The following is an 18753-nucleotide window of genomic DNA, read 5'->3' on the forward strand; positions in this document are numbered from 1 at the left end:
AGATCCAGCCCCAAGTTGGGTTTTGTACTCACTGGGGAGACTGCTTGAGATTCTCTCTCCCTCTGCCCCACCCTACTCTTGCTCTATCAAATAAATAAATAAATCTTAAAAAAAAAAAAAAAAGATCACACCCTTCCTGGGTATATTATTTATCTATTGATTCATAGCAAATTCCTTCAAAAATTAATGGCTTAAAACAACAAACATTTATTATCTCATACAGTATCTGAGGGTCAGGAATCTGGGAGCAGCTTACCTGGCTGCAGGCAGGTTGTCAGCTGGGGAGGCAGCCATCTGATGGGGATGGAGAATCTGCTTCCAAGATCACTCACATGGCTGTTGGCAGGAGGCTTCAGGTCCTTGCCAGATGGGCCTCTCTATAGGGCTGCTCACATGACATGGCAGCTGTCTTCTCCCAGAGCAAATGATCAAGAGAAGGAGAGAGCTAGCACGTGAGCAAGAGAGCACCAAAACAGAACCGAATCTCCGAAGGGACAGGCCTTCACTTCTGCTACATGCTGTTGGTCACACAGATCAGTCAGTAGGATGTGGGACAGGACAGCAAGAAAGGATACCAGGCAGTGGGGATCAGTGGGGGGCCCTCTTGGACACTAGCAACCACAGTTGGCTTCTTGCCTTCTCCACTCTGCTCCTCCTATTCTCTAATCAGATTTTTCTGGAAGCACTTCTTCCCCCATCCTCTCACCCCCCCGCCAAGCTTTACTGATATATAATTGACATACAGCACTGTTTAAGTTGAACAGTGTACCTTGACTTACATATATAATGAAATGATTAACTCACTAAGTTTAGTTAACATCCATCATCTCAAAGATACAAAAAAAAAAAGAAAAAGAAAAAAATTTTTCTTGTGATGATAAGAATTCTTAGGATTTACACTGTTGGCAACTTCCACACACCTACAGCACTGTTAGCTATAGTCATCATCCTGCACATTACGTGCCCAATACTTATTTATCTTATAACTGGAAGTTTGGACTTTTGATCACCATTCCTCCAATTTCCTCACTGCCCCCCCCCCCCGCCTCTGGTAATCACAAAGCTGATCTCTTTCTAGGAGTTTGGCTTTTGATTTTTGGTTTTGTTTTTAGATTCCACATGTGAGTAAACTCGTGCAGTATTTGTCTTTGTCTGACTTATTTCAATTAGCAAAATACTCTCTGGGTCTATCTATATTATCACAAATGCAGGATTTCCCCCTTTTGTGGCTGAATAATGTTCCATTGTGTTTATACACCACATCTTCTTTATCCATTCCTCTGTCAATGCAAACTTGGGTTATTTCTGTCTCATGATTATTGTAAGTAATTGCTGCAATGAACGTAAGGTGCAGATATAGCTTCAAGGTCCTGTTTTCAACTCCTTTGGATATAGAGTCAAAAGTGGAATTGCTGGTTCATATGATAAGTCTCTTTTAAAATTTTTGAGGAACCTCCATACTGTTCCCCATCATGGCTGTACCAGTTTACATTCCCACCAATAGCACACAATGGTTCCCTTTCCTCTACATCCACACCAGCATTTGCTATCTCTTGATTTTTTTTTTTTTTTTGATGATGGCCATTCTAACAGGCATTCGGTGACAACTCACTGTGGTTTTGATTTGCATTTCTCTAATAATTAGTGATACTGAGCATCTTTTCAAGTACCTGTAGGCCATTCATATATCTTCTTTGGATAAATGTCTATTCAGGTCTTTTGCCTATTTTAAAATCGAATCTTTTGTGTTTGTTTTGCTATTGAGCTGTGCGAGTTTTTTAAATGTATTTTGGATATTAAACATTTTTAAGATTTTATTTATTTATTCATGAGAGACACACAGAGAGGCAGAGACATAGACAGAGGGAGAAGCAGGCTCCCAGTGGGGAGCTCGATGTGGGATGCAATCCCCGGACCCCAGGATTACGCCCTGTGCTGAAGGCAGAAACTCAACCACTGAGCCACGCAGGCATCCCTGGATATTAAATTCTTTTATCAGATACATGGTTTGCAAATATTTTTTTTCCATTGGGAGCCTTTCTTCTCCTTCTCTTTCTCCTCCTCTTCTTCTGTTTCATCTGCTTCTTCTACTTCTGCTTCTGCTTCTATATGGAGCACTTCTTAATGAATCACTTGCATCTGAATCCTGGGCTCAGGGATTGCTTCTATGGAACTCAAGTCTGCGAGCTTCATTATGTGGCTTTTGCCAACTGTTTCTAACTTCATCTCTTGCCAACACATGCTTCTCCCTTGATGCAGTAACAATACTGAAAGGATGCTTGAAATTACCAGTACCTGGCACATGATCTCTCTCTGTCCTCACTCAGAGTCTTCATCATCTTTTTATCTCTATCACTTGATACCATTAAATATTTGTCAAATGAATTAAGGAGTGCATATGTCCTAAAGTACTCTCTGTCCTTAATTGACTACTGCACAGAGGAAAGGAAGATGTGACGCTTTGTTCCATCACCATGGGTAAGTGTGAGGACTCTATCATGTCTTTCAAACTCTGGGAAAGGAAAATAAAGAACTATGTTCATCCATTTATTCAATCACTGAATTCAATATTCAGTAAATATTTACTGAAAGCCTACTGTGTGCCGAACACTTTCTTTAGTGCTAGACATGTGGCACTGGAACAGAGAGACTCAACATCTACCTTTAGGACTTACAGTCTAGTGGAAGAAATAGTAACAGCTAAAAAGTATGGGATGTCACCATGTCCCAGGCACTGTCCTAAATAGGCATATGGATATGGATATAGATATAAATAAATATATCACTTCATTTCTCACACAACCCTGTGAGGGAAGTCATTATTTTCATTGTGTAAATAAGGAGAATAATACACAGACCATAAGTAGCAGACCTGGAATTTGAACGCAGGTAGTAATGCTAAAGAAAAAATTATTCATGACACTTGTTGAAAACTGTAAGGCAGACTCTTTTTGGGGAGACCACTGCGATGGGGGTTCTGTGGTAGAGAAGAGAGACTGCACTCAACCTTAGATATAACAAGAGCAAGTAGAGATTGGCAGCCAAGGATCAAGGTCAGGAGTCAGTGGATGGGAAATTATTAAAAGGAAGCATCAGGGGTAAGGGGAATTCTGCTAAACTGACAGCACAGGATTTTTTTTTTTTTTCCTGAAGGCCACGGTAATAAGATATCAAAGGTAGAGGAATAAGGAATTTGATCAGATGTCAAGTGTTGTCAGATACCAAAGCTGGGGGGTGAGGAATCTGATCAGAGATCAAAGGTGAGGGATTCTCACCTAAACTGACCCAGCAGGATTCTTGCTAAAACTGGACTAAATGGGATCCCTGGGTGGCACAGCGGTTTAGCGCCTGCCTTTGGCCCAGGGCGCGATCCTGGGAGACCCGGGATCAAATCCCACGTCGGGCTCCCGGTGCATGGAGCCTGCTTCTCCCTCTGCCTGTGTCTCTGCCTCTCTCTCTCTCTCTCTGTGTGTGACTATCATAAATTAAAATAAAATAAAATAAAATAAAATAAAAATAAAACTGGACTAAATAAATGGGTCAAGGACAGAGCCCAGCGGCAAGATCTTATCAGAAAGAAGACTCAGAAGAGCTGGGCTACAGTTAGATCCAGGAGAGTCTTTCAGTAGCATATTCTAGAACCCATAATCTTCTTCTTCTTCTTTTTTTTTTTTAGAACCCATAATCTTGTCTACTCTAGTCAGCGGGAAGGAACTGCCTTGACAAGGCAGTGTTAACCACAGAGCTCTTTGCTTATCTGGGTTTTCTTATCCCTACAGTAGGCTCTACTTGAAAACTCTGAGGAAAATACTGGAACAGTGCTGATACCTGCTTACCTAGAAAAATACTGCCACTTGGAGCTGGAATGGGTGTGAGAGGTAATGCAGTGGCGAGTGGGTCTGAGCTAGAATATGTGGTCCTGTCTGTGTCCTCATCTGCATGATAAGGGCTGAGAAATACGGTTCCAAGATTCTTCCCTCCATTCCCTCCACATGGCCTTAGTGGTCTAGCCTTAAGATTTCACCACCTTAAAAAAAAAAAAAAAAAAAAAGATTTCACCACCTTTGCGGCATGCACCCTTGCATCATATTTATCAGCCTGCATACCTCATTTCCCCGGCTCGACAGTAAGTTAAGTGTGCAGTGAGTGCTCCTGTACACACCATTATACATCGTAGGTATGTCTTATGGTAGAGGATGGGTCTCTGTATCCAAGGAGCTCCTTCAAAACGCTCCTTCAAGGTCGCAGAGGGTGTGAATGAAAGAGTCAAGATTACAATGCAGGCTTGTCCCATTTCAACGCTGGGGCTTTCAACTCACACCCAGTGACTCAGGAAAGAGCAGTTGCTTGAGTAGAATTGCTGCTGGGTTAGCAAACCATTCCCAAAACCCTACCTGAAATGTTTCTCTCAGCCACACACAAACTCTCACTCACAAGTTCAACATGTAAATTTCAAAATGCCCCAGATGGCACATCTCACATAGAAATCTGTCATCTTGTGAGCAAAGTAGGTCCTGGCTTGGATTCTCAGTGCATAAACACTGTGAGGATGTATTTCAGAGATTACAAAAAAAAAAGATTTCACCAATATCGATATTTTTATTTTTTCAGCTTCATGGGAATTCATTGTATTATTTCTTGCTTGCCTATATATATAAATTATAATTTATAATAATCTTTTTAAAGGAAAAGGAGGCATTTTCCCCCAAAAGATACAAGTTGCATTGAAGATTGACATATTTTCAACTTCCCAGTGATACCTGGACTCCCACAAGGTTGTAAGGGTTGGGGTCCCAACAGGAAATACATAATGTGTGCAGAAGAGGTAACTGAGTTTTACAAATGGGATCACTTAGAAAGTAGTGGGTAGAAATAAGAGAAATTTACAGAGATGGTGCAGCACCTCAAGACCAATAGCAAGAATTAGCAAGAAGGCATTAGCACCCTTGTATTTGAAGGAGCAGAGGAAACAGGTGTTTAAGGAGATATGGAGAGCTGTGGACAGGGCATCCACAAGAGATGCCCGAACACTGCCCATTTACAGCCTGGTTGGGTGGGGAGGGATGGATGTCTTGCCCATCCACCTTCTCATCTCCTGCTGGTGCTTCCCATTGGCTTCACACAGCCAGAAACCACAGGTGAGGGAGGCTGGATGAGGGCACAGAGCAGGATGGAGAAGAGTATACAGAGAATCTGGAGAGACAAAGTGAATATCCAGCTCAGGAGCCAGCCCCATCTGCCTGGAGCCCAGCTCCTGAGAAATCAGATGTCAGAAAAGGGGTAGTAGGGGCTCACATGTAAGGTATGGCATATCTACTTTTCCAGGAGCGAACATGCATCCATTTGGCTAAAATAGGGAATCTCCTCAGTAACAAATAGTTGGGTGGATATATTAGCTCTGCTTTCCTTAACGGGGAAAAGCCAATCAATCCAGAAAAGAGAAAGAACAGAATCAAATGCTATAATGAGGAAGCATAGCGTGACTGTAACAGTCATGCATTTAACATCTGAAAATTCAAATACGTTGCAGGGGTGGCCAGAGGGGAAAAGAAAACGTATTTAAATAATGCAGGAAATTCTCCCCACCACACATTCCATAGGCTTATGTATGAAAGTGAGCATAAGACAGATGACATTAATCCACTGTTTTCCCCATCAATCTCATAGTGCAAGCATTTGCCACACTAAATGTGATTCTAGTGTCCGTAGATACAGGTGCTTGCGTACCCTTTATGGCATATTTTAGATTACTATACATGTCAATGTTTAGGTACATGTGCAGATTTGTATATGGAAAGTCATGTGTACCACTCTTTAAAAGCAATTTAAGAAATGTTCAAGGGTTTTAATGCTCTAGAGCTGTGATCAACACTTTCCTAAATTAGAAAAAAAAACCCTGCAAAATATTTTTGAAAATGAACTATTTTTATGTACTGCTTTCTGTTCACTGACTTTAAAGTTTCACTCCTGCATAAGCTATGACTCTACTATAATCCCTTAACCACCAGGAAGGCATTAGGAAAGGAGCCTGGGGAGAGCCCATTGTGGAAATAGGTTGAGAGTAAAAGGAGATTTCTGAGGAGAAAAATGAATTAAAGTCCTCAGAAAAATCTAGTAACTTACTAACTTTTGTTTCTGTAAACAAACATTTTTTAAACGCTTAGCAATTCCCTTAGGAGGTCGGAAATAAGTAATCCTTAATCAAACAAAGAAATAAAAATCTATGCAATTATCTTCAATTCCATCATAAGAACCAAGGATAGGGCTTCAATACAATGGATTCCAGCCCATCTACAACACCTGGGGTTAACTGGTGTGCTCTGGTCTCAAAGTCAGCATGGATTAAGGTCGGGTGGAGTAACAAATATCCTCCAAATTTCAGGCACTTAAACAAATCAGAGCTTATTTCCTTTTTTATTTTTTTCGCCAGCTTTATTGAGGGATAATTGACAAATAGAAATTGTATATATTTAGAATATACAGTATGATGATTCAATATACGTTAAATATGTAACACCTCCATCATTTCACCTAGTTACTTTTTTTATGAGAACACTCAAGATCTACTCTCTTAGCAAATTTCAAGTATACAATAATACAAGCATAATAATAATACAATGTGGTATTATTAACTATAGTCACCATGCTGTGCATTAGATCCCCAGAACCTATTTGTCTTTTAACTGAAAGTTTGTACCCTTTGACCCACATCTCCCCATTTCTCCTATCCCTACCCCTACCCCCCAGCCTCTGGCATCCACCATTCTACTCTCTGGTGCTCTTGAGTTCTACTTTTTTACATACACCATAAGTGACATCATATGTTATTTGTCTTTCTGTGTCTGGCTTATTCCACTGAGCATAATGTCTTCTGGGTTCATTAATGTTGTCTTCTTTTGTGACTTTTGTGACTGAATAATATTCTACTGTATATATCTATATCACATTTTCTTTATCCATTCATCCATTGATGGACACTGATGGCTTATTTCTTACTCACTCATCTGGGGGCTCTATTATGTCATACTTGTCCTCTCTCTACAGTCCAACCTGATGGAGCCCCCACAACATCAAACATTGTGGGGTCATGGTGGTGGAAAAGAGCATCTCACGATAGTAACAAAATGTCTGAACTAAGGGTGACACATGACTCTGTAACTCACACTCTCTGGCCAGAACTGGTCACATGGGTCCACCCAATGGGGCCAAGAACAGCAATCATCATGGATCCAGAAGATATATGTAGTACTTAGCATCATTGGCCATCAAATCTATATAATGCCCTATCCCTTATCCTGAAAGCAGACTATCCCTTATCCTGTCCAGACCTGGGCAACTGAACAGAATGGGAAATTGGGATCCTCAGACTACTTGGTCAGCAAAGCCAGAGAGAAGATTTAAGCCATTTGGTCACCAACCTCTGCCCACGTCATCAGGACAGTATCCTTTAAAAGACTGGAAATATAGCCAAGGACGTCACTTGCCAGTGCTTCAGTGTTCTAGAGGTGTAGTTATCAAACATTTTTGATCATGATCTCCTGTGGGAAAAAAATCTTGGAGAATGCACTGCTAATGTATATGACACATCTATAAACTTCATGTACTATAGTGCTAATATGTATTATGTACATCACTAAACATAGAAAAAGGAACAAAGGATGAGAAAAATAAATATATATTCTAATAATGTTTCCCAACCAATATATCATCTCATACCCTCCCTGGGGTTTCTACATCCCACCTCAGAGACCCGCTCCCCTAGAGGATCCACAGGTTTAAGTCACATTCTTCAGAACAAAAGACCAACAAGAAAGGAATCCGTTTACATAAAATTATCTGTAATCCCAGATATGACGCCCAAATAATAACTGCTAATATCTTGGTACACTTCCCTTTTCTCTGCACAGCTACCCATACGTGGAAGTATTTTTAAAAAGATATTATAATGGACAAACTGCTTTGTAATCTCCTTTTCACACTGAACACATTATGAACACCGTATTACATATTCCCCTACATCATTTTTGTACCTTTTATTTTCCTTATTTGCACAGTAATATATGTTCATTGTGAAATCCTATTAAATGTGTATAAGCAAAAAAGAAAAGAAATACCCATTTTCCATTACCCAGACAGAACAACTTTTAACACTTTGCTGTTAATTTTTTTTTTTTGCCAGTTTCTTTTCAGTGCATTCATGGTCCTTCATTAATGGGATCATGCTATGCATTGTTCTTCTGTAATCTGTTTCATCATTTCATGTATATTGTATACTCCTTTCCAGGTAATGAAACACTCTTCTACAACACCTTTTGAAGGACTCTATATGGCAATGTTTCCAAAACTGATGTTCTCTGAACATAATTCTGGAAGATTCCCATAGGTACATTGAAAGAAAAATAAGTTCTGCTGTAAAATAAGTTTGGGAAATACTGCCTATTTGAATTGTCATAATGCACAGTGGCTATTAAAGTCTCTGAAAAGCCTACTAAAGAAAAATATTTGACTTTGTTTAACATGGTGTTTCTCAAATTTATTTGAGCATGACTCATTTTTTTGGAGGCACTTCAAATACCATCCTCAAAGCAGTGCTAATTACTCTGTAATTATATTCTGGTTCTGTCTTCTTGAACATGTAAGTTGTCACAAATACTTTACAAATATCTGCATTGCAATGAATAATCTCGTCTCTGTATCTTGTGCTCTTCATATATTTTAATATAAATTTAATAAAGCAGATACAATTAATATCAGCTTGAAGAGTATATAGATTTTACAAGTTTCTCTCCTGACAAATCATTTCTCAGAAATGTCGAATTTATTTATACTCCCATTGTCAGGACATGAGAATACCCATTTCCACACAATCATGTCAGCTTTGGGTGTTATCACTGAAAAAGTAAGTAAATACATAAATAACTGGTCTTTTTATTTTGAAAGGAACTAATGCTTATCATAGGAAATTTTTAAATTAATATAAAACAGAGAGAGAGAGAAATCACCCACAATCTCATAACTTAAAAATAACCAATATCAACATGGGAGATAATATAAAAATATGGGTGTTGTTGTTTTTAAATAAACCCTACTGGGCAGCCCCGGTGGCTCAGTGGTTTAGCGATGCCTTCAGTCCAGGGTGGGATCCTGGAGACCTGGGATGGAGTCCCACGGCAGGCTCTCTGTGTGGAGCCTGCTTCTCCCTCTGCCTGTGTCTCTGCCTCTCTCTCTGTGTGTGTCTCTCATGAATAAATAAATAAAAATCTTCAATAAATAAATAAGCCCTATTATGCAAGTTCTTTATCATGCTATTTTATGATTAATATTATGTCTTTAAAATATTATTTCTCGCTTAAATTTTCATTTGTTTTTTTAAGATTTTATTTATTTATCTGAGAGAGAGAGAAAGAGAGCAGAGGAGCAGACAGAGAGGGAGAGAGACTCTGAAGCAGACTCCCCACTGAGTGCAGAGCCCAATGTGGGGCTTGATCCCACGACCCTGAGATCATGACCTGAGCTGAAACCAAGAGTCAGACACTTAACTAACTGAGCCACCCAGGAGCCCCCACGTTTGTTTTAATATAAGCGAAGCTGAGCAGTTTTTCATATGTTTATTATCTCTTAGTTTCTTTTAGATACTTACTTATTCACAGCTCAACCCTTTGTGTTTTTCTTATTATTTTGGGGGTGCAATTTATATATATGCTAAAAACCTTAACTATTTTTCATGTATGTTGCAACTATTTTTCCCACATTACTGTTGAGTTTTCAATTTTACATGTATAGTGATTTGCATAACAGAAATTTCTAATTATTACTTAGTTAGAAGTTTTTTTCTTTAGCTATTGATCCTGTAAAAATTAGAAATCCCATCTATACCTTAAGATTACATTCTTTTCTTCCAGTATTGATGGTTTTAAATCTTTGATCCAATGGAAGAAACAAGAAGTAGGTGCTATAGTCAGAGAAATGGGCTTTATGCTTTCTTAATTCATGTTCAAACCTGGTGTACATGGTGTAAATAATGTTGTGCAGAAACATCTCTCAAATCCTACCCTACTTCTTCTCCCCCTTTTGGGGTCACCAGAATGTTAAAGGTTATCATATATTCTCCTTATCATGTCTGAAAATCCAAATTTCATGCTGATTATGGCATGTTCCTTTGCCAGCAAACTCTATTTATTAAGTCTGTTGATTCAAACTCTTTTCTTCTTTTTTTTTTTTAAGATTTTATTTATTTATTCATGAGATACAGAGAGAGAGAGGCAGAGACACAGGCAGAGGGAGAAGCAGGCTCCATGCAGAGAGCCTGATGCGGGACTCGATCCCAGGACTCCAGGATCACGCCCTGAGCCAAAGGCAGATGCTCAACCACTGAGCCACCCAGGTGTCCCCAAACTATTTTTTTCTAACAATAAAATATCATGTACAAAATATTCTCAAGTGCATATACCCATTACAAGATCTTTCACCAGATGTCTTTTTATATTCTTGTTATTCAGTCTAATACATTCCCCTATTTTGCTAAAATAGCTTTGTGCTGATCAACACTACCCATCAAATGGTGTGTCAGGTAATAAAGATAGTGTTTGGGTGAGAATATCAAGAAAGTTGGCAGGGAGGGGGCATAGCGAGATTGGCTTTAAGCTTTAATGAATTTGACTATGTAAAAATGACAAACTTTGCTAGTGAAAAAAAATTAAAATCAATATTTAATATCACTAATAATCAAAGAAGTTTGCACAAGAATAATAATGAGAAACACTTTTCATCTATAAAATTAGCAAAGATCACATAAGGATAATACCCAGTGTTTGTAAGGGTGTGATCAAAAATATGTTTTGCCACGATGGATGGGAAAATAAAGATTTAAACCACATTTCTGGAGCCAAACTTGGCAACACTTATCAAGGGTTTTTAAAGATCGTTTAACTTGGTACTTCCATTTCTGGAAAAGTAACCTAAAGAAATCACCGGAAGTTTATTCAGACTCTGTTACAATTGTAGCGCCTACTATGTGCTCAGTGCTTTAAATGCATTGCTCCGGGGCAGCCCGGGTGGCTCAGCGGTTTGGTGCCGCCTTTGGCTCAGGACCTGATCCTGGAGATCCGGGATCGAGTCCCATGTTGGGCTTCCTGCCTGGAGCTTGCTTCTCCTTCTGCCTGTGTCTCCGCCTCTCTCTCTTTCTCTCTGTCTCCCAAGAATGAATAAATAAATAAAATCTTTAAAAAAATAATAAAAATAAATGCATTGCTCCCATTGCCTCCTCCCCCACCAAGCTGACTCCCCCATCAGTAAGTGGCACAGCTGAGAATGAACCCCCAAATCTGCGAGAGCCCAAAATCCATTCTCTAACCACAAGCAAGTTTCTACTCCTCTGTAACCTTCTATGTTCTGGCTACAGAATGAGCAGTTTGCCATAGAAAGATCTCTACGTTTCTTTCTATTTTGAGTAAGTAGATAGTCTTACCTCCCAGAGGATTTTTGTAGGGAATTCAGTAAGTCACTTTTGGGTGTCTTAACTGGGGGCCATTGTCCTACTGTCCTAAGAAGAAGCTGGTGGAATGCGATGACACAGAGTCTGCCGATGACCCAGGGGCCTGGAGCACGGGCCCGCCAGCCTTGCCCAGGACTGGACAAACCCTGAAACTATTCTCTGGTGCCGCAAGCTCACATTCCCAGGAGCAAACCGTTCTATACCCTGACTGCCCTCGCACCACTATCAGCATTAGTGACACACTTTTCCAGATGGACGATCAAGGGCATTGACATAGAAGCTGAAGCAGTGGATTCCAATGGGAAAAAGAACAGGACTAACACTGGGGAAATTGGCTGCTGTCCCAGCCCCGTGACTTACCGGATGGCCCTAGGCAAGGACTGATCCAATCCTCCCCTTCTTCTCCTCCCCTGAAAAATTGCAGACCGTGGCGCAGATAAAATGAGATAGTGCAATTGGAAGTGCTCTGAAAAATGAGAAGCATTGTACAAATGTGAGGGGCTATTATTAATTTAGAGAGGAATCGAAGAATCTAAAATTGTCTCACATTTGAATAGTGTTTCTTATTTTGCAACATGCTCCTCTCATTTTGTCTTCACGGCCGCCGTGTGAGAAAGTAGGGCAGTTATAATCTCCATTTTACAGATGAGGAAACAGAAGGAAAAGAGCCCGTGCCAGCCCTGGAAGCCAGGCACCCTGATTTCCAACCCCAGATTCATTTTCGTGTCTTTGCCAGCGATTTGCCCTTAGCCTCCGTGCAGGTGACATGGACGTGACATGAGAGTGTATTTGTGCATAACGGGGATGGGGGCTGTCTGCAGGATCCGAGCCAAGTGAAGAATATTTGGCCTGTAAGGCTCATTTTGGATTAACAAATGGGCTTTCTAGGAAAAAGTGTTGAGTTCCAGGATTTCCACATTGCAATGGAGAGCATGTTTAAAGCCAGAACTAGATAAATACAAAACACTGAAAGGGACCCAGCATAGATTCTTAGTACGTGCCCTGATCAGCAGCGTGACCTGCCCTGTCCGTCCCAGCAGGAGCAGCATTAGGCTGTCCAGCCAGCAGAAAATCACAGTCTAAGTAGGAAGCTCAGGTTGAGGACTCACAGTCCTATTTGATTTTACCACTGAAACAGCAATGAGAAGTACATTTCAGGTGCTTTGGCCTTTACAGAGCACTTCTGCACCCACTGGAGTTGCAAAATGAGCCTGTAAGGTAAATTGAAACCACTTTTAGGAGGGACTTATCAAAGAACACACACAGTCCAGGAGCTTTTAACATTTGAATTGTGAGCAAACCCAGTAGTCCTGCCACGTGATTGTGACAGATTGGACTGTCTTCCAGCACACTCCCTTGAGCCAGAGAACCCTTGAGGCTTGGCCGTTTGATTGGCTTGCCTCGTGCATTGTGGGTGCCAGTCCCAAACCATGGCTTCATAAGCGCCATGTGTTCCCACTATCCTCTTTTGCTCATGTGACCTACCACAAAGAAGGCCACGCTCTAGGAAGTGGCTGATCCAAAAAGAATAGGGAGGCACGTGGAAAAGACCTGAACTCGACCTGCATCCTGGTTCTCAAAGCATGGAGTGTAACCTAGCAAAGCCAAATAACAGCCAAGCCATGGATGAAGAAGCACAAAGCAAATGCTAGGTATTCTAAGTTTCTACATTGTCGTTATGCAAAATATTGCTGCAAATCGTTGACTGACATGGTTGCCTTCATTGGAAGCAATGATTATAAATTATAAGGTTTATTTGGATTTTTTAAGAGGGGGCTCTTTTTTAATTGAAGGATAATTAAGATATAGCGCTATATTAGTTTCAGGTTATATTATATTATATATTATATTGGTTATATTTAACCAGTATAATGATTAAATACTATTTATACATTATTCAGTGTTCATAAAGGTAAGTGTACTCTTAATATCCCAAAAAGGGGTTCTTGATTCTTTATGGAGGAAGGTAAGAATTTCTCTACAGCATAGGAAACCAGAAATGCTCCATGTCTTTTTTTTTTAAGATTTTATTTATTTATTCATGAGAGACACAGAGAGAGAGGCAGAGACATAGGCAGAGGGAGAAGCAGGCTCCCCACAGGGAGCCCGATGTGGAACCCCGGGATCATACCCTGAGCCGAAGGCAGATGCTCAACCACTGAGCCACCCAGGTGTCCCAGAAATGCTCCATTTCTTTATCTCTCTTAAAGCAAATTAATTAGAGCTCCAAGTCTCCAAGTGTTACTGTGATAATATGATCAGTATCACTCAGTACTAGGCTTCCTCCCCAGTGTGTGGTCTCCTGGGCATATGTATCCCCAGATACATGGAGGAGGGCCCAGAAGCCCTATTTTTGCCCTTGCTCTCTCACTGCTCTGCAACTTTCTCAGTTGTTGCAAGTTCCAAAGTCACTGTGGTGAAACAGAAGGTTGTACCTTTTACTGATTGACATCATCCAGGATTTGATGGAGTTAGGCTGAGTAGAAAGTCCTTGGATGATGCTGAGTCTGACAGTAACAGTTTGATGACCATGCAGTTTTGAGAGTTTGCACTGAGTCTCGATGGTATCAGGAATACAAAGATAACTCTGTTTCTCAGTTCATTCACTTCTTTTATGCCTCTCAGAATAATTTTGTATTTGTGTTTGTTAAGGTCCTGCATGTTTCTTCTTAAGTGTGTTACTGAGTTATTTAGAGGGTCCCCACTGCCACGGATAAATGCCAAGTTCCTTTGCATGCCTAGAAATGCTCTTCATGATGAAGATTAAGATGGTGACCCCTCCCCACATTAGTAGTCTCACTGCTCACTCTTCCTGGTGGCCACATTATGTTGTGTTCATGATGAATTACATGAATATGCTATCCTATTTTCTGGCTTTATGGTTTTGTAGACACCTTCCCCTTTGCTTGGGAGAGTCATGTGACCATCTCCTACTTACACTCAGGGTCTAATTCTAATGGCACCTTCTCTTGATACAGGGGCCAGGACCAGTGGAGGCTCAAGATGCAGCATTTCAGGGCACTCACTCACAAGGTCATGCAAATGGCTCCTTGAGGGACCTCATTCATCCTACCTTGTTCCTGGCCTTGCTCTTTAATGCCTCCTCTGATATACTCCACCTCTTCTCCAAGAACATATCCTTCTTCATGCAAACTCTATACCTTTCTATATTACAGCACTTACTGCACTGGATTACATTTTTCTTAGAACAGAGACTATGCCTTATCTTTGTGGTACTAGCACCAAGCCTGACAAAGTATATTTGATGAATAATATAGTAAAATAACCACCATGATATACGAGCACTTGTTTTGTGCCAGGCATGGGTCTAAGTGCTTTACTTGATTGACTTGCTTAGCTCTCACTGCAATGTATGCAGATATTATTATCCCAGTTTTGTAGATAGAAAATAGACTAAAATAAATTAACTGTGTTGCAATATCACACAAGGTGAAGCAGTAAAAGCTGGGATTTGAACCCAGGTCCTTCTGATGGCAGATGCTATGTGCATCACTGAGAAACATGATTCATATCTCTACATTACACTGGATTTGAACCCAGAGAAAAAGAGCATTTTGGTTATGTAATTCAAGATCTAAGACAAGCACAAGGACAGTGAGGCTTTATGAGATGGGGTGTTCCTTTGGCATATTTTCTTCCTGGTGAACAAAGTCCTAAAATGGTGACTTCTTAAAAAAAAAAAAAAATGCTGACTTCTTCCCCAGACTCCAAAGGCATCAATATTAGTGGGAGACATGAGACTAAGTGCTGGTCCCAAATTAAAAACAAAAAATCCAAGTAATGCTTTCAACAGCATTGACCAAGGACAATGATTGTCCAAAGGGATTTGAGCCCTATTGATAATCCAGCCGGAAACATCCTGTCTCATTTGCCAGTCAGAGGTTATAGAGACACTTGTGTCTCTTCCATCAGCCCAAATCATCAGCCATGAGTGGTGAGCACTGGAGTCGGCATGTCCCTGCTTCCCATTCTGCAGTGTCATTTCCCACGCAGGACAGCTACCCTGCACTTCTATGTTCTCTGCTATTCACCGTGTGTGGTTGAAAAACAAGTAGCTGTCTCCTAGACCGAAACGTATCCTTCACTACTGTACCAGTGGGAAATTGACACCAAACTGGGAGTCCCGAACTCAAATGCTTAGAACAAATGAGTGAGCTTGGCCCGGTAGGGACTGGAGCAAATTATAGCCCACATGCTATATTGATCATGCCTTTGTATTGTCTGTATTTTTGATGCTCCTGACCCTGGAAAAGGCTTTGCTGACCCTGGAAAGATTGTCCCTGGCAGGACTAGCTAATTCCTAGAGATAGTAAGGGACAAGCCTGCTAGCATGCTTTCAGATGCAAACCAACCAATCCAGAACTCATACCCCCAAATGAAATTTTTATCACAGCCTCTTATACTCTGGGCCACTATTCCCCTGCAGGAATCCCCCCAGAACCAAGTACCAGACAACTGACAGTCCCACACTACAGAGCTGCTGAAATTACTCTGGCTAGCCAATCCCAAACCTGTGTACCCTGCCTTGCCTTGCCTTGTCTTTGCTTGTGATACTAGAGTAAAGATTCTGGCCAGAGTTTCTCTGCTCCCTCTGCTTCCTGACCAACCCTGGTGCTTCCCCGTGTCCCTCATCCTGCAACATGACATGGAGTAGCATGGCCCCTCCAATGTGAGTAACAAATTATCTTTTCTTTGACAACTGTTTCTTAATCTCTTGGCCTCACTGTATCTGAATAATAATAAATAAAACTTACATTTTATTTATTTATATTTTAAAATGTTATGTATTTACTTGAGAGAGAGACAGAACAAGCAGAGGGAGTAGTTGAGGGAGAAGGAGAAGCAGGCAACTCACTGAGTGGGGAGATTGATGTAGAGCTTGATCTCAGGGCCCTGAGATCATGACCTGAGCAGAAGGCAGATGCTTAACCAACTAAGTCACCCAGGCACCCCTAAAACCTACATTTTAAAATACATGTCGGGGTGCCTGGGTGGCTTAGTTGGTTTAGTGTCTGACTCTTGATTTCAGCTCAGGTCATTATCACAGGGTATGGGATCAAGCCCCATGGGTCTCCTCACTCAGTGCAGAGTCTGCTTGGGATTCTCTCTCTCCCTCTCTCTCTGCCCCTCCCCCAGCACGCACTCTCATGGGTGCTCACCCTCTCTCTATATATCTCTCTCAAATAAAAAATAAAGTCTTAAAAAAACACCCAACAAAACACATGCCCATTGTACTGGTGAGTGATCCCTGTTCACTCCTAGCTGATTATTGTCAAACCAAAGCCACTCAATATATAACAGATATTCTGAAATTTCAAGAGAAGCCAGAAACCTGGATTTTATATACTTCTGAAAGTTTTAATGTTGATAACGAATTCAAAATTAAAATGCTGTGTGGTTCATGCATGTATCCAAACATTATAAGCTGAGGCAAACAAAACCAGAGGGAATGGAGTAGTCAGACGACCTGTAGAATGTTATCTACGGCTTTCCCTCCCTACCTTACTGCAGTTGTCCAGACTAGAAAACACACAGTCTTGGACCTGAAGAATAATCTCCTTGATTATTACAAAGAGAAACATTTTCCCAGCTTTTCTAATGTGACTCTCAGTAAGAAATACACTTTACATTACAACTTACACACATTCGTATCTATCTACTTGAAATAAAAATGTCATACTTACTACATGTAATGCACCTTGGTATTTTCTTTTCTATTCTATTCCATGTGTTGTCTCTATGATGTTGGTCGCTACCCACTATATTGATTTCACAGCTTGTCAGTGGATGTCAAATCACAGCATCAAGAAACAACGAGAACAATACAAATTTAGAGATGAGTGGTACCAATCCACCATACTACAGATAAGGAAACAAATTCACAGAGTGATGGGATTGGCCCAATATTATACAAGGTGAATGACAGATCCATACCTTGAATTAATGACCAAGTCAAGGCCATTTCCCTGATATTTTTATATCCCTGAATATATAGTGTATATGTGATTAGTGACAGTGTTTTTATCAGTCGGGGTTCAATCAAAGAAGCAGAAGTGCTAGAGTATGTACACACATATGTACGAGTTTTTATAGGAATTTGATCAGACACAGCTGAGGTAGTTAAGCAGTTTCTGGAAGGCTATTTTCTTGGGTGTCTGATGCTAGAGCTTGAGGGTCACAAGAACAATAAGCTGGACCCCATGAGGACAGACAGAAAGCATGTCTGTTCTTGTTGCCTGGGACCTCAGCAGTGTGGACGTCCTACAGAGGATGAAGGAGACACCTTATCATGGATGACTAACACACGCGTAGCCCAGGAGCAGGAGGGGCCAGAGGAGGGTCCAAGAGAAGGCCCCACACTGCCTCAACCTGCCGCTGCCTCACCTCAGCCCTCGGGGGCTCCCACAAGAGTCTCTCTTCCCTTTTGTTAGTAATGTAGACAGTATGCTTGTGGTTCAATTTTAAAGACTGAATATCTGGGATCCCTGGGTGGCTCAGCAGTTTGGCGCCTGCCTTCGGCCCAAGGCGTGATCCTGGAGTCCCAGGATCGAGTCCCACATCGGGCTCCCTGCATGGAGCCTGCTTCTCCCTCTGCCTGTGTCTCTGCCTCTCTCTCTCTCTCTCTCTCTCTGTGTGTGTCTCTCATGAATGAATAAATAAAAATCTTTAAAAAAAAACTGAATATCTGTTTCTTTGGGAATTAAAATCGAGAACACAGTACAGTATCTGTACAGTATCTGTACAAGAGAAAAATAGCATACTTTGTATTACGCTCCCTTATTTCTCGCAGTTAGCTTTTATCTGAAATGTTAATTTTCAAAATAGGACTATTCTACCATGGGAATCTTCTAAGGTCCATTCACACTTGCAATGCTGTTGGGTGACAACACTTACTTGTTTTAGCTCTGTGCTCAATTAATTCCATCACTTTCTGCCTATCCTTTTAGGTCCCAAATTTCCTCCTCTAAGATTTACTTACTTTAACTCATCTGCACGTGAGATAAATAATTTCTTTATGGAGTTTGTTTGCTGTTTTGCTTTAGTAAAATACTTTCACAGCCTTGCATATCTAGAAACTGTCTTTCTCTTGTTTTTGGATTTGAACGAGGACTTTCTTTTTAAGTTACAACTTTTCTTTTCAAAACTGTGTTATGTGGCATAATCTCCAGGATATATTGCTGAGTGAAAAAAGTAAGGATAGAAATGTGTGTGTACCACACTACCACTTACCTAAGAAA

The 18753-nt window shown here is 40.7% G+C and overlaps 1 long non-coding RNA gene across 5 annotated transcripts in view; it reads right to left on the reverse strand.

The window, feature by feature from the left end:
* LOC112679194 (uncharacterized) overlaps positions 1-11708 on the reverse strand; it is a 106258-nt gene extending 94550 nt beyond the window's left edge. For all 5 annotated transcript variants that reach the window (XR_003148155.3, XR_003148156.3, XR_007411223.1 and 2 more), the window contains exons 1-2: positions 11468-11708; positions 7419-7538 (exon numbers count right to left, since the gene is read on the reverse strand). This is a non-coding gene — a long non-coding RNA (uncharacterized LOC112679194). The remainder of the gene's footprint in view (positions 1-7418; positions 7539-11467) is intronic.
* Between the last annotated feature and the right edge of the window lie 7045 nt (positions 11709-18753).

The sequence above is a fragment of the Canis lupus genome, chromosome 6, assembly GCF_003254725.2.
Source record: "Canis lupus dingo isolate Sandy chromosome 6, ASM325472v2, whole genome shotgun sequence".
In the NCBI taxonomy this organism is placed as follows: Eukaryota; Metazoa; Chordata; class Mammalia; order Carnivora; family Canidae; genus Canis; species Canis lupus.